We start from the raw sequence: 25,917 nt of genomic DNA, 5'->3' as shown, positions 1-25,917 counted from the left end.
CAAAGACATCTGGAGATCATAACTGGTACTATCTCGTGATCTGGACTATTATCTTTTCCACAAACCATACTGTTCTGTTTAATAGACTATGCGATTGTCCGTGGTATTGAATCATCTTCTAAAAAATCTGACCTGGAAATTACTCTGTTATTGTGATTTGAAATTAATAACTTTCTCAAGAATTTTATGGTCACTTAGATGAACCTGTAAATACAGCAGATAATTAGGTGACGTATGTAAGAATCAATATTTGATAATCTGTTAAACATACATGTAAAAGCATTTATTTGACAAGAAACTATACTGGCATCTGTAGGTATTTAATAGCACAGACAGCATTAAAAATGTGACTGCTATCCCTTTTTTGAAATACAATTTGTTACTCTCTCACTAGTCTTTCAGAGCCGAAGGAAAAACTCAGCATATTTTTTCCGTTTCTGGAAGAACCTGTCTTTCTCAAAATGCCAGAGCACCTCATTAGTGGAAGCCTTGGTTAGTTTGTAGATAGCTGGCAGAGGTGTTTTGTTGTGCTTGTTTCCACTTCGTTTTTCCCCGCTATTATGAGTAAGTAGAAGTAAAAGCATAGTTTTCATTGCCTTTAATGGGAGCAGAATCTGCTTTTACTTCATAGCTATTTTCCATTCTTCTCCTGGCACTACACAGAAACTCATGTGAGGTGAGACGCAGCAGTGAGGTGACTTGGCGGTGAGGGTTCCAAAAGCCAACACTAAATGCAGATAACATATTTTTGACTAGTTATGCACATTTACAGGCCCTGACAGAAACTTAAGAGAAGCACTATATGGAGAAGTCATTAACTGAGATTTAAATTTGGGAAATACAGGAAATATGGGAAAACCTAAAATTTAAGGCCCACATTTAACATCTCTCTACTTCAAGCAAATCAGCAAATGGGGCAAGGCTGTAAAGTTCATTTATACTAGAAGAAATGAACATGAGACCTACCTGATTCCTGCATCTTCTCCTTGAAAGTACCACTTTGGTAGAGGAAAGCCATGCTGCTTTTGCTGTCTTTCAGAAACTGCTAGAACCAGTTCAGATCCTCCCCACCTTCTGGATAAATGAGGTTCCAACCTCTGCAACTGAACAGATCCACAGAAGGTTATCCATGGGCTTCTCACAACCAGATATAACTCAGGGCATAATTAGAAATTGGGATCATAACTAATTAGTTCTGAACAGTTATGAGAAGTAATGATGCATGGGAAGGAGAACATCTCATCCAATGAAGAGAACATCATTTTCAGGATCAATTTTAGAAAGCCATATGTTTTTATCTGTACATTCAACACAGAAGCAAGGATGGAACTTGGCATTTGAAAGGTCAGATTTTAAATTGAAGCCATTGTTCAAACATCTTCCTTTGCAATAAGAAGCAAAAACAGCCTAGGCAAAGACAATCTGAGTCTAACTCCCAGCTCCCTCTCTGGCTCCCCTGTGCAATTCAGGAGCAGTCTCAGGGCTGGTCTACCTGTGCCTGCCTCCAGCAGGTGTTTATTTCTCTTCCTCAAGCACAGGGATGCTCAAGGGATGAAGCTTGTGCAGAAGGAAGTCCTGACCATAGCTGCTGGGCATTGCTGAGTCCCAGAGCCTGAGCTGCAGCCTCCAGGCAGGACACAGTGCACTGCTTTGGGGCTGGGCACCTGGAGCACCAGCCAACCTCACAGATGGAGTGGGAGCGGAGAGTGGTGACACCAGCTCATCAACAGGCCCAAGGGTTGTCAAGACTTTGCAGACATGAAGGCAAAGGAGAGTGTAAAGGAGGTAGATGATGATACAGCTGCTTTGCAGAGTACAGCCACAACGGGAGCTGTAATCACAGAGAAAACAGAGTGTCTGTCTGAAACACTATTTCTGCTTTATTGTGTAAATACAGGAACTATGACTTCATGTCTCACACTTCAAGAGACGTACTCTTGGGCTTCTTTTCTTCCATATCAGAGCTCTAAGAAATCCAAAATGTGTCTGTTTCAGTTCTGGCTTGAGGTTAATCTCTAGAAACAAGTAATGTAACATTTCCATCTATCTTTTCTACTCTCTTGGCGGTTTTAATTATACTAATATGCTATGACAATTTAAACAAGACACATCTCAGCTTCTGGCCTGCTCTGTAATGGTTCAGCTGCTACATGTGCTCCAGCATATTTTGCTCAGACAGGCTGCTGCTGGAGGCAGGGGGGAGGCAGAATAGAGCCCTTCTGTCATGAGAGATTTCATTGCACTGATCATTGTATGTTTGACAGATTCTTTGTCAATGTCAAGTGTCTTTTGTGGTTAAACCCAGTAAAGCTAAAACAAAAGGTCTCCAAGATATTAGATATATAGTGACATTACTGAATTCACTTGGAGGCAGTAATTTTTTGTCAGCCTATGAAAAGAAAAATGGAGCTAATGGAAAAACAAAAGGAAGATGCCGGCGTGTCTTTTTAGCTATTTTTGTTTATGTCAGACATTGTGATTGACATCTGGCCCAGAACACCCCTTCAACCATTGAGGATGGTGTCATGAAACAGAACAAAGAGAAATTGCCAGCCAAGGATACACCACTGGCTCAGAAAGCATTACTTTTTGTTTATTTTCTTTTAAGTGTTTCATTTTCAGTAATCAGTATCATTACACAAAAGTAGTTCGCTCACACGCACCCCCCGCTTACTAATTGGACTTTTAAGTTTCCCTCGTGTTTGCTTTCTTCCTGCCTGCTTGAATGGCACCAGAGTGCTGGCTTGGTTGGATGACAGTCTGTCATAACAGCGATGTTTGAGGTTAGTGAAAACTGACGTGAAAAATACAATCCACTGGCCTTTAACTGAAATAGCAGCTCTGATTTTTGTGGAGTTGGCAGGCAGCATTTTTAAACTCCTTTCACAGTGAAGGCAGTTACAACATGTTTTTCTCTGTATCAAGCAGTTTCATCATGAACTACATTATCTACGTCTGTTGTCATATCAGGATATGGCCTTTGAAGAGCAGTTTGCTGTTTCTTGTGTGGGCACTTATGTTGTTGAAGTGCCCTAAAAGGGTTAAGGGAATTTCATGGTCATTCTCCAGGGCCAGGCCAATTACAAAGCTTTAAAATTTGTTTAAGAGTGATTTGGGGGAAATATCAGTGACCAAAATAGGTCCTGCAGCCACACAACTCCAAGGAGTCTTTGTCACCAGTGTTCTGCAAGTGCTGGAGAATTTCAGAGACTTGGTCAAAATTATATATCAGCAGAAGGAAATTATTCCTTAAATTTCTAACTTCATATTGAAAGTATGATGCTGAACATAACAAAAGAAGACTTTTCACAAGATAAGAGCAAGACATTCCATCAGCCACGTCCCTCCATACAGTTATATGCTGAAATCATATCAGAACCCTTACCTTACCAAAAAAGAACTTAATCACTTAAAAAAAATTCTAAGCAAGTTGGCTCTTGAATGCATCACATGTGCCAGAGCTAAACATGCTTGCACCTTTTTAATAGGGTACCTTTCACTATTGAACACTGGGGTATATTCTCCTGTAGAAGCATACACTTAACTCCCCTCAGCATTAATAGCAGATATGCTCACACATCGAGTGGAGAATTTCTCTCTGTCTCTTTGCACAGTGCTTTAAAAAGAACTTTGAAGAAATTGAGAAAAACAGAGAGAGCAGTATATTAATTTTAAGGAGATGAAAGCAGTACATGTCATTCCTAAATTTCATGGAAAATGTACCGTTAGTAACAAAGATGAGTAGAAAATTTCAAAATCATTTTGAGAGGCATTAAAATCAGTCTTCCCTGATTTTCTGTTTTCCCCTTCTTTTCAAAGCACATACATTAAACTCATTTTATGCTTATAATGTATATAATGATTCTAGACAACATAAGAAGGACACTGGGATTCTTCCTATTTCAACGTATAAAGTGGCAAGCCAATTTATGCAGCTTAAACCATTGCTAAAGAAGATGTATCAAAAATTGCCTGTGATCATTACAAATAACAGCCTGAAATGTTCACAAGAAGCTGTTTGCTTATCATATTTTCATTAAAACATCTTTTCACCTGCTTTGCTTTTCCCATGCCTGTAACCTGCATTGTAATCAGTCTTATTAACTGAGAACATAAATATGATTTATTATGGTCTGATAATGGAAGCTGCATGGACCAAGAGAAGGGATATATTGTCCTTTGATAAAATGGCTCTTTTCTCTCAAATAGAGCTCTATCATGAGAGCATGCAGAATGTAGTGAGTGATTATTTCCTGAGGGTGAATGATGGCAGAACCCTACAGAAAATCTTCTTGTTGGCCATGACAGCCTCCGAGTGTCCCCAAATCTCACCGAGTTTGACAACCTGCAGACACTTTTGATGAACTGTATTCTTCTGTCAGAGACAGCCTGTCTGGGAGGAGAAAAGGGAACCTTTATCGTCTGATCTGCTATTATTGTCTTGATCTTTTATAAGCAATCTCTAATGCACATGAATATAATATCCTTTCACACAAGTGCCAAACATAATAGAAATGTAGTTAAAGGACCCTTTTCCCGGTTATGTAAATGCCCTAATACCATAATTAGAAAAGATGGTTTGTGAATGATAGCAGTAAGGAAAGGGTAATCAAAATGTTTTAACATTATCTTTCTGTTTTAAAGACCAAAATCTGTGATAAATAGCATTTATGGTAGATGTGGGGAACCAGCTTGTGCTGAAGCTTTTACCTAGAAGAGAATAGTTTTGAGCGTAAAACTGGTGTTATATTTTCATAAAACACATAAATGGCAGCTGGTCTTAAGCCAGAAATTATTACTGGCAGATATGACTTAAAGAAAATGAGTATTCCACTCAAAAGCCCTCCATGGCTGTTATAGAAAGAACAAAGCGTTATTATTAAGTAGTGTATTTGGACAAAGGGGTGTTCAAGACCAACTAAAGTTCTCCAGCAAATCTCTCTTTTATCTATATCCAGAAGAACAAGCATAACAAAATCTTTTTCAATTAACAGCTGTACACATTAGCAAAACACCCGTCTTCTCAGCTTAAGCAGTCTGGCTTATTTATCACAAAAAATGAAATGTTTGGGGTGAACATTTCCAAGTTGCCCAGTAAAAGCAAGATACTTGATTTCTCATTAACCTTTTGACATCTGGAACTGGGATGTCCCAGTATTAACTACTAATGGTCTTTTGCATTACCAGTTGGTGTTGAGAGAAGTCCCAATTGTCAGAGTCAAAAGGTTAATCAGCAATTTCACACTGGTGATGTGGTCAGAGTTCGCATGTTACTGCCTGAACAGGAGGAAGAAGAAAATAAAGTCATTAACAGAAAATGACATACCAACATTATTAAATCCCTCTTGTATTTTTTTGTTAGAAAATATTTCATGATCTATTTACTAAATATTCTGACTTTTTAGAGAACTTTGCAAAACTTTGCTGAGAAGTTCAAGTCCAAGTACATGACCCACTTGTTTGGTTTATTCTACTTTTCATAAGAAAAAAAAATACATTTTACTCACCTGCCAAGTGTTCAGCCCAGGCCAGTGTGAGGGAAAAGTCTTCCAGGTCTGTTACCCCTGGAGAGTTTAAAAAAACTCTCCAGCTGGGGCTAATTCAGCCTGAGAGTTGTGTCCTGTCTCCTGGAGGTGAAGACACCTGAATGCCCGTTCATTCAGGGTGAATTTCATAGTGCAGATGCTGTATTAGGGATGAAGTATGTCCAATAGCAAAAACCTGCATGTAGACTTTTCCCTCATGCCCCCTTCTGTCTTGATTGTAGCAAATAAGTCAACAGCAGAATTCCCTTAACAAATATGGACAGCAATATTATTTCATGTGAAAGTACTCATATAAACAGCCATGCCAGTGCCTCAGCTGGTATCATTTGACCAGAAATAGCCATAGCATACTTTGACTTGTGGCCCAAGAGCTCTCCTAGCCATAGCAAAACCAGATTTATTTTCCAGAAGAAAATATAAAATATTTCTGAAAACATTACGGCTTGGCATTTGCTACCAATAACAATGTTCACACAAAATGACTTTTCATTTGCCCTGGCAATATCTGAAATTGTTAACCATTGCTTATCTTGTGTTTGGCCCTGATCAAAAGCCTTCTCGTGTCACCATATGGATCAGGCCAGTTGTTCTATGTTTTTGAGACATTCTATCTCTTTCCTATGGCTAAGACAAATAAGTAGTGAATCTTGCCCAAAACAACATCCTTCATCCTGGATGTTTTCTGCATCACATAGTTCCTCTTGTCTCTTTCTCCAATTCCAACAAAATCTATGGCTAAAATCTTTCCTCTCTTGATCGCTTCAGTTTTAATGGGGACAGGATTTTACCCTGAAATGTTCTGAAAAATAATATCAATCTTTCCAAGTGCCCTATTACTTAGTCCACCAATTAGCTGACTATGGAGCTTGAGTGTCCTTGTACATCTTCCCAGTCCCCATCTGTATACTTGGCTGCATATGTTTATGCAATTAGAAATGGTGAAAATCTAATAAAATTAGGACAAACCTGAGTGAGCCATAATTCTGTTTAATCTCTCAAACTGGATTGTTGAAAGCTTGCTGAATTCCCCAAACCTCTCTCAGGTGCCAATGAATGAGTCAATATCATACCAAAGATCTCACAGCACAGCAGACGTAAATTGTACTTCCAGAATCTCATACACACCCTCAAATAATGAATCTAATGTCTCTAAAGTAATGACAGGGAAAAAAAGCAGTTTCCTCCAGTTACCAGCTCCAGTACCTCCAGTACCAGTTATCGTACTTGGTGGCCCAGAGTGGCAAAAAGGAGAATACATGGCAGATTTGCGTGGGGAAGGAGGGGTCACTTTAAAGGCCCATGCCTTCCTGTGGCAGTACTAGAGCAATCCAAGCCTCCTACCTTCAGGGGAGGACCACTGACATTATCACACTGGGCTTTGCTAGATCCCCTTGGCTAGGCCTGAAAAACTCAACAAGATGGGACAATGAAGCTTTCTTTCATCTTGATGTGATGCCTCTCCAGATTTTTCTTTTAGAAGACTGTTTTATGCTTTGTTTTGTACTGCAATGGTAACTGGTGGTTTGCATAGTCATCAGTCTGGAATAATCCCAGACCACTTCATACCTGTGTCCTCTCATCACCCACCATTCAAGAGAAGCCAGGAAAGGAAGCGAAGAATGATTTTGGCTGAAATTAGGGGGAATTTTATTTGAAAGAAAGAATAGAATTATTTAGAGTTGAAGTACAGTGGAGCAATTAATACCTCTGTTCTTGGAAGAAAGACTCCAGGATCTTTTATCTCAAGTTGTGAGGGCTTTGGTTTTGTATCTAAGCCAAACTATGTATTTGTTGCAGAATGGGGCTCTTCAGTATGAGGAGGAAAATGTAAGGGTTGTGACATTGGGTCCATAGCTCAAAAGAAAATATTGCCTGCAGATCAACCGGTTCCTTTTCCTTTTTCCCCCTGTATGTTCACCTTCCTCATAGACTTCATCTCCAAGTACATGCCTTGTTTACTCTGTGAGATTTTACAGAATTTGAGAAGGTGGTGACTGGGCCAGAAACAGGTTTTCCATAATCACACAACTGAGTTACGGCTCCCACTCATACACTTTGGGACGCTGAGGTGGTAGAAAATAGAGCTGGAAGGGATCGTCCAACACCTGACAGTACTCCCCAGATTTTTGACTACTCTGTCATTGAAATCCTTCAGTGATGGAGGCTTCATCACCACTCCAGTCAATTATCCCAACAGATAACTGTCCTTTCCTAAGTGACAAGTACAGTCTAACAGTGAGAGGGACTGATTGCTTTCTTAGACATTATATGTTTTGCTCAAATACAACTTAAATGTATTTATGCCTTTCACCTTGTTTCTTCTCCATTTATTTCTGTCTGTTACTTGTCCTTCTCCAATTTTTTTTTACTTCATCTTTCTGCCTACTACCTTACCATTTCTTCTTTAAGTCAGTCCCTTTCTTTTTTGTTTTTTGAACTATGTGCTCTTTGGCACCCTTGTATTTTTTCTCCTCTTTGCATCTTTCCAAACACATGAAAAACAGACTCTTATGTGCCAGTGGCCTTGCCACAGAGACCTGTCTTCTGTCATCCCCCAGAGGAGAGCCAAAATGATGCATTTTCATTCATTGAATCAAAACCACTTTTCTTAAACAATGAGAAATTATACAGATGTATTCAAATTCAGGTCTAAAGGTGATGTTCTTGAGGTGTGACTAAAGAGCATAGCTAGCTATGGGAAGCACACAACATGCATATGCAGGGATAGGCATTACATAGCCTCTAAAAAAGGAAATCAGAACTCCTGACAGTCATGTTAACAGACGTCTGCTTCCTGCTGACTGTTAGGGTATTTCATGTGCAAAATTAGTTACAACACAGGTCTGGACCTACGGGTTCAAGAATACCAGATCAAGTGACTTTGTCTCTAAATTATGCCAGGGAAGGTGCCATCAAAAAGAGTTAAGGTGGAACATCACCATAGGCACAGAATTGTTTTACTTTTGTCCCCTCAAGTCAGGCACATTGCACCATTTTAATGTACATGTATCGTGTAAAAGGGACATTACCGTACCCATAAGTACGGTAGTGTCCCTGTGGCACTATAGGCTGCTTGGCTTAACAGGTATTTGGGGATGTCAAGATAATCTCCAAAATTTAGCACCGCTCAAACACCACTGTTTCTTAAAAAACAACTGTTTCAATTTATTCTTGCAATTTTTGACAGAAAATTATCAAAGAGCTGACTACCCCTGCCATGGCAGGAAACAGTATGATGAATAAAGGGGAGGACTAAGAAAAACTTACTCCACACTTAAGAGTAGAAAACAAGTTTGTTTTCCAGCACATCTGTTTCATGGTGCATTGTTGCTGCAATACAATTTTTTTTAACTGCAGTATTTTCCTATCTGCTTTGACCAGGGTCTATGCTTGAAAGGGCTGAGTGCAGTGGTCTGAAGCAAGACTATTGCGGGCATCTGATAAAGGAGCTGTTTGCATTAGCACTGAGGATCCACTGCAATGAGATCTCAGACTGCACCTTTCCATAGAAGGTCCGAACATAAAGCAGGGAAACCAAACTTGGTTTTGGGAGGCAGAGGTTCTTTGTCCCCTGCATGATCTCAGACAACATATTTCCACTCTCCAAGCCTCAATTTTTCCCTGAAATAGGGACTGACAGCTTCCTGTCTTCTCTCTCTGGACTCGTGGCTTTTTTGGCTAGTGGCTGTTCCTGATTATGGGTAGGTCTGATGACTGTGAGTCTGACCTCCAGGAGGCCTCTGGACACTTCTATATTATATTTGATAATGAATCCTCCTGTCTTATCCAATCAAGACAAAAAAAGTAAGTCAGAGCAGAGGAAACTGGCTCAGCACAAAATGGCAGCCTTGGTGGAGTAAAGACAGAGCCATTAGCTATTGACTACTGTAGAAATACTGAAACTGCATCAGGGATTTCTTTTTTTAATTGCTATTTAGGGATTTAAATGAGATTTTTAAAAAGAAAGAAAGACAGAATGTTTAGTCTACAATCACTCTTTGCTGCCAATACAGGCTATCATATAAATTACTTAGACACTTTTAAAAATACATTATTTACTCAATAACCCATAATGGGTCCAGAGCTCCTTTTACACGCTATTATAGAAGTACATAATTGCTGAATGTTCAAATGGATATTTCTTCTGGGCAATAGTCTGTAATGGCTCCTTCAAAGCTCTTAGGCTTTTATCATATGAAGGCCTAAGTAGAAAATGTTTAGTTCACTGATCACTGACCTAATAGAGAGCAACAGCTTCTCTGGAACAACTATTGTCTGCTAGGGCAGATGATGTATGAATGACATTTTAAAAAATTCTTGGAAGTATGTGCTAGGGAAAAATGACTGTTCATGTGCAAAGCAAATACTGCTGATGAGATCCTCAGAGTTCTTTTGTTTGGTTCTGCTTGGTTTAGTTTTTTAGTTTCTGTGAGAGCCCAAGAACAAAAGAAAACAGTCGGTTTTGTGTATGAAATGAGAACTCGGACTAGGACCCATTTGGATCTGAGAGACATTTCCATGTTCTCAGAGGTCATTCAGCTCCATTAAAAATTGTCTCAAATGAAAATGCAGGTATTTGGTACATATTACAATGTAAGAAGCTGAATTTTTAAATCAGAGAAGTAAGAGATGCTGCAATGGGGCAAATCACATTCCTTAAAGTCATACTGAACACAGAAAAACTCACAGGTCTATCCTGAGCTTGATCTAGAAAGGAAACAGGCAACTTGACACATTTTCAGCACTATTGCTATGAGTCTCACAGTTATTGAGCTGCTGTTCCTACTTACATTTAGCTTTGAAGTCTGCTGCTTCCACTTCAGACACAAAAAACCAGTCAGGTTCCTAAAAGCTTGGTGTAAGAAAACACATTTTCTCTCCCTGCACACTTTGGGCAGTAAAGCCCAAGGAGGTGCTACCACTGAATAAATGTCAATTGGGTCTAAGTGCAGGACCAGAGAGGATGGATGTGAGCTGGGGTCAGTCAGGCAGAGACCCTCAGAGATGCTGAAGGACACCCCCAGCTCTAAACCTGATGGGCCAGGGGAGAGGTCCTTGCTGGGCGGCACAGCTCCCTCACGGGCTTGGGGCTGGCGGCAATGGGAAGTGCAGCTCACCAAAGGAGGCTACTGAATGGCCAGCTCAGGAGCTGGATGTGACCTTAACACCTTGTGCCATCAAACCAGACCCGCTATGCCCAGCACAGTGCTGGTTTGCATGTGACCCCACATGAGAAGTTCTCCCATGCCTTTTAAAAGTGGATTTCTCCAGCCTAGTAAGGCTGCCTGGTAATACTCCTAGTATTCTGGCATGATTAACAAACCACAGTTGCTGGCAATTCTAATAGTTCCTTCTGTTTGATGCATCTGATCGAAGAGAAACTGAAATTACAGACCAATATGCAACCAGGCTGCACCAGTTAGACTCATCATGCAAATGAGACACACTTGCAGGTGAACTTATTAGAGATCAAATAGTTTTAGGCACCGTGGATAATGAAGGCAGAGTGCTTATGTTGCAACAGTCAGAGCTGGAATTTAATCATGTTGTTGATACCTACTGCAGCAGTGAACAAACACAGAAACAGCCACAAAAATCAAACTGTTAGAATGAAAGGAAGCTATAAACCAGACTAATAATAATAATAAAAAACCACGCAAACCAAGAAACATAGTGGTTTCAAGAAGGAATAATCTTGCAAGTTAGATCTGGAAAGACTTTGAGCCCTGCTTTTTTCAGCTGAGCAGTTGGAAAAGTGGGGGTTGCAAGGAGAAGCTGATGGGGTATCACTGCCTGTTCCAAGAGAGAAATGGCTCCTACATACCTGTAGGGATGGCCCTGCAAGGGGAGAGGGGAATGCCCTATGAGATGACGCTTGGAAATCAACCACGAGGTGAAACATAGCCCACACTGGGAAGCAGCATCACCTAGGAGAGAACTCAGAAAGAAACAGAGAAATGGGGTCCTGGGATGGAAGTTATAACAGAAGTTACACGACTGACAGGCTGGATTAGCAATCTGGTAGACATTAAGAATAAATAAATTTTGCAGAGGCATTAGCCCCTTCTGTCTTAAACCCCTCACACGGTCCCACCATCCTTTATGCAAACACCTGGGGAGACCCCAAGCAGACCCACAAAGGTTTGCTTGTTTTAAGGAGCAAAGATGAGATCCAGCAGGTGAAAGCTGCAAAATGGAAACATTTGGATTCCTTTTGGCAGGCAGAAATTACTAAAAATACCATTTGGCATTTCTTCTAATACCAGTTGGTAGTAGAAGAGCTCCAAAGATGTCAACAGGAAGCCCTAGAGGTTAGAGGGAATGATGTAATCGCATGTGACATAATGCTTGGTGTAGAGATTTCCTGGAATTGATTAGTGCCATTCACGATAACAGCAGCCAGCAAGAGTGTGAGGACTGGGTGAAGGCCCAGGCAGCATTCAGGCGTTCGTTATTTTTCTTTCTCTTTTAACACGATGTCTGGTCTCATTGTTTCAGATGCATAATACAATAACTGCATGGTATTCCCATGCAGCTTTGTCTGGGAAGACTTAGAAGCAGCACACTCACCAGCAATGCGCAGCTACTCCCACGCAAAGGGTCAGAGAGAGACAACTGCAGAGGTGGAAAGACAACAAAGACTCCTGGGTCCTCCTTCCTCTAGAATATCTTCCCCTCCATTCCTCTCTTATTCCTTGCAGTATAAGATGCAGTCAGGTTGTCCTCATCAGTGTATTGTTTTATGCCTAGTCTATATACAAGAGCTATGAAGTGCCATCTATATTTAATGGGAGGCCTCTGATCTATGTGAGTGGGTGGAAATTGATAGTGAGTGACATGGACGCTGACAATGGCACACAAACTCCGCAGCACTCTTAAAACTTTTAATTGCATTTTAAAGTAATGTAACCAGGCAATGTTTAATGAGTACTTTGTTTAAGAAATTCTGACTTTATAAGCTAATTAAAGAGAAGGAAGGGTTACTGCACTAGGGCAACAAATCCAGGCTGCTGAATGTCTATACTACAGCAACATGTAGTTCAGATTCAATTGGCAGCCTTGCAAATCTCCAGCCAGCCAGCATGAATGATTTTTTTTTTGACTGGCAAATAAATTATTATTATCGTCATGATTATGTTAATAGAAAAAAGTAAAGGATAGGCAAGTAGGTTTTTTGCCAGGGCTGGTAAATTTTCATGACACTTTTTGCAAAGCTGTCATATGGCTGGGTTAGATGAAACTAGAAGGCTTTATGTGTGTAGCATTTAACTTTAAACATTCTTCATGGAAACTTACATGGCACATAATTTACATATTCAATACCAGTGACAATTTACTTCTCCCATCTGAGCAGGGCTTTCAACTATGCCACTTGAACTAAATTAATAAACAGTAATTAGAGAATGTTGTGCGAGCGAGCTGTTGATGTTGAGAAGATTCTAATCAACACCTTCTTTTAAGGGCCAATTAAAGCTGAATGTATGCAATATAAACATCTTCTTGTATTTAGACATGAACTGGTGAACAAGGTAAAAAATAAAAATCAGAACAATTACAGCAGGTTAGAGATGGAATGAATCCAATGGAAGGGTGAATCTTCATTAATCATGAAAGCAGCAGTAATTTCTAAAACCCTCTGGCCACCTTCCATGGTGAAGCACTAACGACTTGTGCAAGTGAATTCTGACTGGGATAAACCTCCATGCTTTCATTGACAGGCTTTTCTCTGAAAGCAGCTCTGCATCTGCCTCCAATTTCCACTGCAGTATTCACCTGTCTGTAAGACAACCCTGTTATCTAAAGTGAGGCCAGAGATGCAGTGGAAAGAAGGCTTCCCTGGGGGGAGGCAGTAAAGGCGAATGTACCCATCCCATTAACACTCCCTGGCAGGTGATCTGGGGGAGGATTTGCAAAGCGCAGCCCCTACCAGCACCGCTAGTGGGAATACAGACACAAGGATAAGCCTGAGAGAGAGGTAAAGCTGCCCCAAATTGTCTCACATCTACTACTGGGGAAGAGCAGCACAGGGGCAGTTATGCCAGAACAGCTAATGAACTTGTACCTGTTGCCAGTGTGTACTCCTTCACCTCACTGGAACTATAAGGTGGTTTATTCCTGAAAGGTGAATTTAAGACAACCCTTGTTTCCAAAATTCCTGAAGGACAGAGGAAAGACCATCTTTGATTTAAACAGAGATGATCCTTACTGTACCAAAGGGAGCCTGCAGTAGAAACACAGACTTGTGTATCACCATTATGAACTGTCAGTAAGTTAAAAACAAGCATAATTTCATCCAAACCACAGCTCACTGCTTCCTAAAGCACATCTAAAAAAAAAAAAAAAAATCATCTAAGCTGGCGCAATGAAGCACATGCAAAATTTGTCCTCCAAGTTAGGAGATACAACAGGCTAATAAAGGTAAGGGAAACATCTGTTCCAATACTGCACCAGTATCATTTGGAGAAAATGACTGCATCACTTACGGCCGTTTGGTACCCAGAAATACTACCACAGTAATAGGATGTTGTCACCTCAGGCTCTACTGAAATCTACAGGAATTTTACTTGTTTAAGAATTATAGGATTAGGCACATGATCAGTGTTTCTTCCCTTTGAAAATAAACATTTCCACTTACAATTTCTATAGCGGTGCGAGATCACTATCTTGTGACAGTATTTGGTTCCACTGGCATTATCTCCTAATTAGCTATTTTAAAATATATGTAAGAGGTGGAGGTGGTGAGTGGACTTGTAAACCTGACAGGTCTGATACATTCTTACAAACTCTGCTAATCCCAACCATTGAAAATACATTAGTAAGACCAAGCTAGCACTTTAAAGAGCAACACAGCAAAAGCCTCATGTCTTGAACTCCCCGGAGTTTGGCATGCAGCAGAAGGGCTCTCGAACCCAGAGCAAAGCCCTTGGGCAGGGGAGGGGAGTGGGAGCAGGGAGGAGTGGGAAGCAGCATGCCAAATGGGAAACCAGCCCTGGGAAGAGGGCACCATTGAGAGGCTGACAACCTCTACAGTGTGGTCAGCCCTACATTACAGTAGTATCATCACCTAAGGTGTTTGGCGTAGAGCGTCACGGGACTTCTGAAAAGCTGAGCACAGAGAAGTTTACCAGGGATGAGAAGATGCAAGTAATACAAAGTGAAAAGACCAAACAGACTGTGTTTGATATCCTCTGCACTGTCTCTATATCCTGAGAGATTATTGTGTTTATAGGTACAAAATCATAAAAGCTTTCTCCAAGATGCTTCCTAATATATGAGCAGGTCTGGGATTTCAGTCTGTGGCATGGTAAGAATTAGGAAGATGGGTATTCTGGTATGCTGGACTAATTTTTTCTCCCAAGAGGTAGGTTTAATTCCTAACAAAGTCTCTTTGTAAAAAAGAAACTAGGACACATGTATATATGACAGGTCATTTTGGAGGTACTCAGGTGCACGCAGGAAGCACCCCCTTGGCAACAGTATTCTTCTAACCTTCAGCAGAGCTAAGAACTGTGATTTGTTTCTGTTTCTGAGTTGCTTTTAAACCTCAATTCAGTAAATGTGTTGGTGATTTTCAGGGTGTTCTGAACAGTGGAAGGCAGCAAAGTAAATGTCTGAAGAATACTGATAGTATGAGAGGCTCTAAACTGCCATTTACTCCAATATCTGTGGTTTAATTCAATACACAGTATGCAATATGACTTTTGTTCTGATCAGATGGAATTTCTAGGCCTGAATCTGCTTGCAATAACCATGGCCCATCAGTAACTTCACAGCAAACAGGGAGGTGTGGAGGAAAAAACCCATGTAAGCAGGAAGGGAATGAGTCTACATTAATGTCCTCTGTAGATTTTTGTTTTCCATTGAAAGCTCTCTCTTGCCTAAAGTCACTTCTGTCCTTTTTTCACACCTCTTCAAGTCCACTTGGTGAATAAATTAAATGAAATTCCTCACTTGCTCTTAATACTTTTTAAATGCAAGCCAAGCCTCTTGGCTTTTCATACCTGGACATCTACTTTTTTAAAAATGCTATTGGATAATTTCTCTCTCTTTCATAGGCTGATGCTTTGGCCCGTATGCACCCTGTGTGCTCCCTAAGGCTCATGCATAACTGTAATGGACGATTAGTCCAATTAAGTCTCCAGCAATTTCAATGGCTTATGCAAGAGTAGATGGGGCACAATATGTAATTTCAGCTTTTTTTGTGAGGGTTTTCAATCCTTCCATGAACTAAATCATTTTATCAGTTTCTCTCTCTTTCTTTCTTTCTTTTTTTTTTTAAAAAATTGTCCCATTAAACTACAGAACTGGAACATATTCATGAATAGTTTCTTTCTGCTTTAACTCAAGGAGTTCCTGACATAACAAAAACTGGTAATTAACTGCCTCGAAGACTTTTACAATAGCCTCTTTAAATAAGTCCTACTATGCGGCACTTGCAGCACCGACTCCACATTGCTGATACCACTGCAATGCACCCTCCGTTAAGCAAGGTTTGCTACTCTACCTCTGCATCAATTCTTGTCTGTTTTCTCCACTGCTCTCTGACTTGGAAACACCAAAGTCCTCCCGCATTTCTTTGCGTGGCAAAGGGTAACCAGCTCCTCCATGATGGATCCCTGCTCTCAACCCACTTGGATTTGTGCTGCTTCCTTAAACTCTCTGGTGTCAGAGGGCCACTTGCCACCAGCATAAGGACCGAGTGGCAGGTCTCCAGCACCTGGGCACAGCTCAGCCTCTCCTCCTGGCTAGTGCCATGGGCTGCTCGGTGCTTTCAGCACAGATGCATTTTGGCACACTTTGGTAGTCCCCACTACCTGCCCCCTGCTCCACACCCACTCAGAGCAGGGAGGGGCTCTTCCTAGTGGCAGAACCAGGCTTCGATTTTTCAGATTTCACTCAGCAATGTGTGATCTGTAGCTGCTGCTGCATGTTGGCTCTAAGCATAGTCAGCCTTGCCTACTCATGCTTATCTCCCCTGGTTACAATACATTCTGTTTCTGATGAAAATATTACTCTGATGAGTGTTTCTCTGGCTCCACCATACTTTTATGCTTCCTGCTATAACTAGCACAAGTCTTATTGTTGCAGTTCCTAATATTTTGCATCATTTGTAGATCTAGCAATTTAGTTTGTAAATAGCACAAAAGAAAGTATTAATGTGTATCTTCCCCCAGTGCTCCAGACAGATTGGTTCACTGTGGAACAATTACATACATATGGGCCAGCCTATATTTCTTGTAAAATCAAATCATGTAAGGATGCCTCAGCCAGAACAAGCCATAAAGCTAGACAAGGCATGGAAAAAAACATCCCCAAATATGTACTGCTTAAGTTACAAAACTATAAAAAAATAAAGCAAAATTGAAAAGGGCAAAGGAGACAAAATGTAAACACAAGCTTTTATACGCTCTGTGTAATATAGAGTGAATGTCATTTTGACATGCTGGTATCATGAGCTGTCAATGTAGTTCAGAAAAGAAAGGGATATCTCCAGAATTATGGCAATGTTGCTTTCTCGCATCAAAGCCAGTTACAAGATCTGTGTCTGTGGTTGCCAGGTCTAACTGCCTACTTGGAAACTAAACCAGGAGAAATAATTTCCTAAGTAATTGTATTTAAAGTGTCGAGAAAGATCATGAATCTTCAGAACCCCCTTTGGAAACACAGCTCTTTTAGTGGGGGCTCACCCCTCACTCCCTCAGTGCAATGAGTGCCTCACTGCAGCTGAAAGCCCCCCAAAACCTGCTGCACTCAGGCCTTCTGTAGGACGTCAATGAGGCAATTGTAACACACCGCTAAGTTGATTTTTTGCCTTTGAAAAATTTCCTCCTTAACACAAATACTCTATCACTGTCAGCTGAACACGTTTAACTTTTGGATTAATGTTATTTTCAAGAGGTCAGACATGTGACAGTAAAAACAGTCTTTTGCCAAGCCATGTATTTCAGGTCTACATCTGAATTTCCCCAGAGCTCGGTACTGTTTAAATACGAGTAACTGACTCTGGCTCATCGCTAATGCAAAACTTCTGTTCTCCAGACTCCTTCAGGGCTCTGCTTGTGGCTTCCTTCCCCACGCAGGCAAGGGGAGGCAGATCCACTCAGTACCCTCTCCCACAGTACGTGCTGCTTAGCAGGTCAGAGGGACCCAACAGCCAGCCACTAAGAATAATGGCAGTCATTTTCCCTCTCATTTTGTCCCTGTCCCAGAGACTGCCAGGTGTGTCAGTGGAGCTTTAGGTGATAGTCACATGGTTTGTGAAAACTCATGCCTCCACCTAGGGCCACCGCTGCCAGGCTGCCCCAGCGGCTGGGATGGGGGCACCTCCAGCATGGCTGCTGGTCTGCTGGGTGCTCACGGGGTGGTGGGGAGGAGTGAAAGCTGCTGGGCAGAGGGACAGGGGCTGCCTACATGCGTGGCTGGGCTCTCACAGAGGAAGAGGAAGCTGGTCTCCACTCTGAGGATGGTCTATTTTGGATTACATTGCCGTTGTACGAAATACCAAATCAGTGCTCTGTACAGTGTCTTTTGGTGGTTATGCAGATCTAGGACATTCAGAAGTATTTCAGGAAGTGCTATTTGTGGAGGCACACGCAGCTGGAAGGTGCCTGGGCTCTGGTGGAAACAAGTAACATGTCTGTCCCACCGCACCAATCCCTGTGATTCCAGCAGCTGTCAGTTAGCTGTAGTGGGTTTTGGGACAGGTCTGGTGTGTGCATGGTGCCACAGCCCAGTCCTCACGATAAGCGAAGTCACAGATTTCTGCAGTACAGTTTTACAGTGAGCCTGCTCTCACCAAATTAACTATTAACAATACCAAGCAACATTGCATAAACACTGACATTAGTTTTCCCCATGCAGTAATGCTATAAATCCCACTCTACTGCTGTGAGCTGCTGAGTGGATTTGAGGGGGCACAGCCCCCTTCTCCAGACCTACCTCCAGGGAGCTGTACATGACCAGTTCTTAGGACTCCTTTTCTCTCTGTCTCTCAGCACAGGTGGCGTCCAGATCTTCTGTCAGTTAAATTTTATTTTCCAGCCTGCTTTGTAATTCAGATAGTGTTTTGGTTCACTTGGCTGGCACTGAGTATTTTCACCACACCCTTGTCTCTTCAGACAAACAACCTCTTTTCTAACCTCTGGCAGAGCTAAACCTAGTGAGTAAGAAGAAACAGTAGTTAAGGCATAATAAATAAAGCCACCCTGAAGAAATACCTACACAAAGCAAGATGAATGGGCATCATCTACCTGGACAGTGTTGCTGCTAAACATGGGAGGAATAAATCAGACATGTCAGGTGCACTAGGACACCTGACAAACAGGGAATGACATTTCTTGAAACCATAGTTTTATCTCTGCTCGTTTGGATCAAACACTTGTAATAGTTGTGGATTAATTTCCTTCCCATAGTCAAAACAATAAAAGCCAGGCACCATTTTATTAATTTCCAAACCAGTGTCAGATAAGCAGAATTGCATTTAAAAAAGTAAACACCCTGCCATAGAATTGGAGGATATGTAAGCATTTGGGGCTTTTTTTCCTGTGTCTGTAAAAGGGGGAGGTTTTTTAGTATTATGAATAGATTTCATTTTGTAAGTTGTGCTACAAAGCACTGATAAGGCAACGGGAAAGCAGCAGAGATTGAGGCAAAGCAGGAAGAAATACCACCCATATTAGGAGACAGCCACTTACTTAGTTGCTCCTATTTGAATAAAGATGCCATTGTTCAGCCAGAAGAATGCACATATTCACAGGCCAGGCACAGAATAGCTCAGTGTATCTAGAACTCCAGAAGTGTCCAAATTACAGCCCCAGGGCCAAAACTGCCCTTGAGTCTTTCTGAAGAATGACCCTCTGCTTAATTAATCAGTGCTTTAACTGTGAGTGATCCCAGGACACACTTTTCTCAGGCCTTTTTCTTAGCTCTGCTTGTTCAGAACAAACCTTTAAATGTTCTCTGGCTGATTTTTGACCATTTTTTTCCCCTTTCAAGATTATTATTTCCTGTTTTACTGTGAAAGCTCATTAGAAACGAAGACCAGCATCTAGATGATCTCAGTTCAGTTTACTTGGATAGCAAATGATTGACTCAGGATGGAGAGACATTGGCTCCCTTTTAAGGCCTACCAAAAAAGATTAAGTTTACAGGCTCCCAGAACATTGCTACTGCAATTTTCTTTCCATATACTAAGGAAGAATTATAGCAGGGCTGATGAGTTTGTACATGCCATTCTGTTAGTCACATTTGATCCCATCACCATAACTCCAGCTGTTGTGCATGGGATCCTTACCAAGATCTCTTTCCCGTTTACTGTGCACAAGACAAGTTTGAATTTATAGCACTGAGAACTCCTTCTTGCTGTCACAGTCCAGGTTGTCTGGATTCTCATAAAGCTTTTTTTTCTGTCTGGAATAGAACTGAGATTCAATGGCAACTAGAAATGCATGAAGACAATGAAAAACATTGAAAAATTTCTCTCCAAGTTGGACTCCACCTTGTCTACCTAGCTTTGATGATAAAATTCATCCTGTTCTAATTGAAGTTAAACAGGGAAAGTCAAAGTTTTTCCTTAAAATGAAAGCAGAGTCGGTTTTTTTCTTTTTTCTTTTTTTTTAACAGGGATATTTACAGTGAAAACCCAATGAATTTTGACCATCTTTGCAAACTTGTAACAAAATATACAAACAAAAAAATGTCAAGGTTTTAAAAAAGTCAGCATGAATGTTTTGAAAAGCTATAATGATAATATAATCTGCAGCTAGGGAAGCTGGAGCCATACTGTTTGATAGGCCCTATCTTATGATATCCAATATTAAGCTAAGTAAAATGATATGACCGGATGGCCTAACTAAATTTAGTAGTCTGGTGAATTGCCACTCTACTAAATTTAGTCAGCCCATAATGGGCATTAGATATCTACAGTCCAAATGATAAAATCTGTCTTGCTTTTTTAGGCTCCCAGTGAACGCACAATATACTACATTGCACTATTAAGAAATAAACAAATCTGCAAGGGAAACCAGGGGAAGGGGGGAACCAGGACCTTAAGGAACACAGAAGGAATTGGGATGTGCAAACCCACATCCTCATGCTCAACGCTAGCCCGGCAGTAGGCGAAGGTGCATGGGTGCTCCCCAGATATGTGACCCAAAGGGAGGAGAGGATGAGGAGGGCTCTGTGGGTGCGGGAGGAGAGGATGAGGAGTGCTCTGTGGGTGCACTAATCCTCCCCACTGTAAAACTGCCACTCCAAACGTAACTGTGTTGGAGCCATTGGAAGAGGACTGGTTACAGGTGGGAGCTGAGCTCTCTGAGCCTTGCTGCTCTTATAAAACATATGCTGGCTGCGTTTTCATATCACTCCTTCTACATTTTCCATTCTGGGCTTTGTAATCCTGATGGTAAACAGGGCAGTATATTTCTACATAGATTTCCGTGCATCTGTGAGCCAGTTTTACAGCTATGAAAACTGCTAAGTCACTTTTCTCAAAACCATATTCAAGGTGTTACTTACACAGTTCCTGCTGTTTAAGGGGATTTCTGCTTCTCAGTCCATGTGTGCTGTGACCTCTCCACCGGTGTGAAACCATGTAGGACACATTTTTTTAAATGTGAAATCTAATAGGATTAGAAGCTTTTAAAAATTCTGGTATTAATGAGTAGAGAAGAACAGTAATTGGACATGAAAAGGAAGCACCATAACATTATTCCCACGTCCTTAGAAAGAGTTGCATCCTTCTGTTCTCATATAAGAAGCTACTGGATGCCCCATGTAACTCAGTGATAATTCTTGATTACAGACAAGAAATAGTGCCCTTGTCCTCATTCAGTTCCCAGTACAACAATGGAGACATAGCCCTAATACTCAGCAGGTTCTGCAGATCAAGCTTTATACTGAAGGTTGAATATCATAAACTGTAAGTTAGCTCTGATCCCCTCCCTGCAATAGGCAAATTTAACCTGCCTGAAGTTCTGTATGCACCAATCTCTGCAAAAAACAATTCTGTTGAACATAGGTGGGTGTACGTGTTCGACAGTCTGAGACTCAGAACAGTGGTTTTGAAAAATAATATATCTCAAAATAATCAGTATAGAAACTCCCCATTTCCTTAATTCTTTACACTAAAAGGAAACAAATAGCTCTTGGAAAAATACTTTGTCCTTTTGGCGGGGGGGGGGGGGGGGGGGGGGAGCTTCTAAAATAGTAGCTAAGAAGTAGGTATGAAAATAAGATCATTACAGTTACTATCTGTATGCAGTCCATCTGTTTAGACACAGTGTTTTAGAAACAAGAGAAAGAGGGACAGAGTCTCAAAATTCAGAGCATTTTGTTCATTTGTGACATTCCAGTTTTCACTCAGAATTTACCCCTTTGCAAGATTTTTAAATCTGAGTTTCCAATGGATGTGGGAAATGTGATCACCCTTTCCAAGTCCTGTCCTCCTCTAACTTTTGGAAAGGTTGGACATTTTGACCTCAGTTGCATTTGGAGGTCGTGTAGGTCTCAGACACACAGGGCTATCACAGGTATCACAAAGTGCTCCCCTACCAATGCCCCATCAAGGCGCCAGCCCACCCCCACCTCGGAGGAGCTGCCACAGAGGAAACCTATTAGACACCAGAGAATCCCCAACCACAGCATCTAAACACACCGGGAACCAGGGTGTCCTAGTTCTGCTGCTCACACAGTAACTTGTTTTTCTTTTTATAATTATGTCTTAATCATTCTTTATGCTGAAATAATCATAACATATTTACAACCAGACTCTATTTTAATTTTTGTCTTCAGATCACTTTCTATGTGGCCTCATACTGCCATTTCCAGCCCAAATGACACCCTTCCTAACAAAGCCAATTTGGATTTCTTTTCTCAGACACAAGTTTGCAAGGTATTTTTGTCAAATGATTTACTCAAGTTCTGATGTTACAAATAGACCTGCTGGTGTAAAGAGGCAGAGCAGCAACTCTGGATCTGACCCAACATGTATTGGCTTTCTCATTGCTGTATTTTGTAACTCTATAACAAAACCTCATTTGTGTAGTATGGCTTCATAACCCAACGGATGTGATGCTTGCCTTCTCACTCCGTTGTGTTTCTCACTTTTAGTACAGATGAATACTTACTGGCCAGTAAGCACTAGCATTGTTTAATAACATTAGCGTTTTTGTGGCTTTGTTGCTTTTTCTTTTCTGATATGGCTTTTCCCCGTCTGCCATGGTCTTTCCAGACTACTTGTAAATATTTGGAAAAATGCATTAGTTTCACATTGCTCTTAAGACGAGTTTCATCTACACTTGCTCATTTACATATATTCATGTTTTACAAGTTTTCTCCCCCTCACTTTTTAATCAAACACCTGTTTTCACAGGGCCTTCGCTTCTTCCTAATTGTCAGTCCTTATTATTTTTGTTAAAGACTGATTTTTTTTCTTTAAAAAAAAAGCGGTTCTATTGCTCATCCATTTTAAAATCATAATTAACTTCATCTCCTTCCTCATTTGCTAATGGGTCTATTTTCTCTCTAGTATTTCCTTTTCCCCTGATACACTCATAAAGTCTCTCTTGTTTCTCTTATCCCCTTTGGCTAACTTTAACTCATTCTGCCTTAAGCTGGGGAAGGGGAGACCTTCACAACATAGCGCTTAGAACTTCCACACCATTTTATACTTTCAAAGTCTTTTGCAGACATCAATTAATTAATTAACTTTCATAACATGCCAGTGAGGTAGAGAAGTATTATTAACAGCTTTATTTTGATGAGGAAAGTGAAGGGGAGGTCCTGAATAATCGATGCTGACTGCAGAGGGGCTGCTCCAAGGGCCAAAAACTTTGTCTGTGTGCTCAGGCAAGTAGACTACTAAGCCTGCTAGTGGGCGTAACATCAGCAGCAGCAAAGTTGGAAAGCTGAGCTCAGGGAAGGGAGTGCAAAATCTCTCTTTCAGCTGCCTTTATTTCAGTTTATTTTTTAGGTGAAGACTCCACAGAGGTTGCCCACCTAGGTTTCTGCTGGTCAGATGTTCCTACATGATATTAATATATATGGTTAAAAACACTGTGGGAGAAAGCAGTGCCATCGTTAGCCTAGAGGATACTTTAAAAAACCTGTTGTCACTTTATACAAGTGCCTGACAAACATCTTTACTCTTTGATAGCCATTACACTTAGAAAAACAATTTCAAAACCATATGCTCAAGGTGCTTGAACTAAAATTTAACTAGCCCAGTTGACACAGCAGCATATCAAGGATGTATATTCTCATGCAAACATGCCAGGATGGGCTTCCTGCAATTTTTTTTTTTTGTTTCATTATACGCACACAGCACTATATAGAATTTTCACAGTGTTTCTTAGCTCGTGGTCCATGGACCACTGGTGGGCTACAAGACCTCAGAAAGTGGTGGATGAAACAATTGCACGTTTTCCAAGGAAGACCAAAAGCCTAAGCCATACAATCTTGTTCCAGTGAGCAAACAAAGGGAAGGGGGTGAAATCAAATTAACAAATGAACAATCAAAGTCTATCTTAATTTTTAGATGGTTTGCAAATGAAAAACATTGTGGTTAGGTGCTCAACACAGCCTGGGGATACTTTTTCATGATCCTAAACAGTGGTTAAACACTGCTTTGTGTGTCTGGAAGTCTAAAAAGTTAAATTATTCTCATGAGACTCTTCTAAGCTGGTGTCAGCACCATCTTCATCACCCTTGCTTGAACTGTGGTGCATCACAACACTGCTCCCTAGCACGGAAGGCCTAGAACTTATTGTAATCTCTGCCCCTTACAGTAGCTGACCAAGGGGATCCTTACTGAGACCTCTGAGGACTCCTCTCCCCTTCCCCTTCTGTCCATGCTGCCCTCCATGCCCAGCATGCCTCTCTCCCACAGGCACAGGCAGGACATGCACCCCTGCAGCCAGGGGCTGTCAGAGGGCAAGCGAAAGCTGGTGCCATGCTGCAATTTATGGGGCTGGCAGCCAGATGAGGTACAGAGCTGTGATTTTCCTCTTTCCTGGGAGACTTCTCAGGGGTGGAAAGTGAGACGTGATGGTCTAGTTCCTCCACCTCCAGTGCCTTTTCCAGAAAGAGATCCAAGTTAGTTCCTGGGGGCGGGGGGTGTGTGTGTGGGGGTGGGGGGGGGTGTGTTGGGGGGTGAGGAGAAAGCAGGTGAGGTATCCAGCCCCTAAAAAGAACTTGGTTAAGTTCTGCTGAGTAGGAGAGGCTCAGCACACAGCCTGCTTAGCACTCCCAACTGTGCTGGCCAAGTACCCAGTTCAGATGTTTATGGAGGTTTCTTTCCGAGGGCTGAAAGCTTGCATCTGTGCTTCCAGTTCAAGTTCTCTCACAAATTTGAACAAAAAGCTTGTAAAGTTCAGCATCTTCCAAATTGCCCCATATAAGTCAATCCTGAAACCATATCCAAATGGCTCCCCCCTGCCATACCTTCCACAGAAATGACCTAAACTTTGTCAGGTTCACATGTCCCTAGAGATGATCTCATTTCACTGCTTCAAAAGAGCTTTGGTCTGCACAGCCTGTAGCAGCAAATTTACACTTCAAAAAGCAGACAGCTTTTTCCACATCTTATTCACTTAATGGGTGAGAATGTAAAATTAGTTCCGTTGCTGATGAGGACCTTGAGCCAAATGAAAAGTGTTCATTTGTCAGCACAGACTTACAGCCTGAAACATGATTATATAGCTAATCCAATAATGGGTTTTGATGCTGAGCATTTATTTATATACAGTATGTCTTGTTATCTGTTGATAATCAGGCTCTACAATTTACTCTCTTTTGTGTCATTAGACATAGCAACATCTTCCAGACATATTACATTTGCGTGTCAACATACAAGCACACACAAAACCTTTCTGACAAAAATACTCTCTCTTTGCCTATTTGTCTTGGAACAGCATTTGAATTTGAGCTTTTTGTAGTTTAAAATATTAGTAGCAAATTAATCATTTTAGACTAAGAACCTCTCTGCATCTTAGAAGTCTTAATAGATTAAAATTTGAAACATAAATTTTGTTTGCTTATCTATAACATCATGTGAACTGATTTAGTCTTTTTTTGCCTGATGTGAATACCAATATCTAGTAATCTCAGGTGTAAATCTGTATACATTAAATGGTCCCTGTCCTAAAGTATTCCATGTCCTAACATCAGACAGTATCTTAGACTTCGCTAGCTATGCAAACACCACTATTTGATGGATGAACAGATTCATCTTTTATAGAACAGAAAGTAAGTATAACTTGTTAATATCAGGCACAGTTCCTACATCAAGTACTTTAAAATCAAACAGAAAACCAGAAAGTTGTTTGTTTGCTTTTTCTTTTTCAACTTTTTGACTAATTTCTGTTGCTACCTA

At 41.0% G+C, this 25,917-nt stretch overlaps 1 long non-coding RNA gene across 1 annotated transcript in view; it reads right to left on the bottom strand.

Annotated features, from left to right (window-relative positions):
- The window catches only part of LOC141946829 (uncharacterized), a 44,294-nt gene extending 25,657 nt beyond the window's left edge, over positions 1–18,637 (bottom strand). The window contains exons 1-3 of the long non-coding RNA XR_012629943.1: positions 18,486–18,637; positions 5,508–5,791; positions 967–1,103 (exon numbers count right to left, since the gene is read on the bottom strand). This is a non-coding gene — a long non-coding RNA (uncharacterized LOC141946829). The remainder of the gene's footprint in view (positions 1–966; positions 1,104–5,507; positions 5,792–18,485) is intronic.
- Positions 18,638–25,917: the final 7,280 nt, after the last annotated feature.

Source organism: Strix uralensis, chromosome 8 (assembly GCF_047716275.1).
Source record: "Strix uralensis isolate ZFMK-TIS-50842 chromosome 8, bStrUra1, whole genome shotgun sequence".
NCBI lineage: Eukaryota > Metazoa > Chordata > Aves > Strigiformes > Strigidae > Strix > Strix uralensis.
The sequence above is the reverse complement of the archived record's forward strand: the minus strand, read 5'-3'. Positions and strand labels throughout refer to the sequence as shown.